The following is a 1,343-nucleotide window of genomic DNA, read 5'->3' as shown; positions in this document are numbered from 1 at the left end:
ACAGTGCAGCACTCCCTCAGTACTGACCCTCTGACAGTGCAGCACTCCCTCAGTACTGACCCTCTGACAGTGCAGCACTCCCTCAGTGCTGACCCTCTGACAGTGCAGCACTCCCTCAGTACTGAACCTCTGACAGTGCAGCACTCCCTCAGTACTGACCCTCCAACAGTGCAGCACTCCCTCAGTACTGACCCTCTGACAGTGCAGCACTCCCTCAGTACTGACCCTCTGACAGTGAAGCTCTACCTCAGTCCTGACCCGCTGACAGTGCAGCACTCCCTCAGTACTGACACTCTGACAGTGCAGCACTCCCTCAGTACTGACCCTCTGACAGTGCAATGCTCCCTCAGTACTGACCCTCTGACAGTGCAGCACTCCCTCAGAACTGACCCTCTGACAGTGCAGCACTCCCTCAGTACTGACACTCTGACAGTGCAGCACTCCCTCAGTACTGAACCTCTGACAGTGCAGCACACCCTCAGTACTGACCCCCTGACAGTGCAGCTCTCCCTCAGTACTGACCCTCTGACAGTGCAGCACTCCCTCAGTACTGACAGTCTGACAGTGCAGCACTCCCTCAGTACTGACCCTCTGACAGTGCAGCACTCCCGCAGTACTGACACTCTGACAGTGCAGCACTCCCTCAACACTGTCCCTACGACAATGCAGCACTCCCTCAACACTGCCCTTCCAACAGTGCAGCACTCCCTCAACGCTGCCCATCCAACAGGGCAGCATTCGCTCAACACTGCCCTTGTTACAGTGTAGCACTCCCTCAACACTGACCCTCTGACAGTGCAGCACTCGCTCAACACTGACCCTCTGACAGTGCAGCACTCCCTCAGTACTGACTCTCTGACAGTGCAGCACTCCCTCAGTACTGACCCTCTGAGAGTGCAGCACTCCCTCAACACTGACCCTCTGACAGTGCAGCACTCCCTCAGTACTGACCCTCCGACAGTGCAGCACTCCCTCAGGACTGACCCTCTGACAGTGCAGCACTCCCTCAGTACTGACCCTCTGACAGTGCAGCACTCCCTCAGTACTGAACCTCTGACAGTGCAGCACTCCCTCAGTACTGACTCTCTGACAGTGCAGCACTCCCTCAGTACTGACTCTCTGACAGTGCAGCACTCCCTCAGTACTGACTCTCTGACAGTGCAGCACTCCCTCAGCACTGACCCTCTGACAGTGCAAGCACTCCCTCAGTACTGAACCTCTGACAGTGCAGCACTCCCTCAACACTGACCCTCTGACAGTGCAGCAATTCCTCAGTACTGACCCTCTGACAGTGCAGCACTCCCTCAGTACTGACACTCTGACAGTGCAGCACTCCCTCAGTA

Source organism: Carcharodon carcharias, chromosome 12 (assembly GCF_017639515.1).
Source record: "Carcharodon carcharias isolate sCarCar2 chromosome 12, sCarCar2.pri, whole genome shotgun sequence".
NCBI lineage: Eukaryota > Metazoa > Chordata > Chondrichthyes > Lamniformes > Lamnidae > Carcharodon > Carcharodon carcharias.
This window is presented reverse-complemented; position numbering follows the sequence as displayed.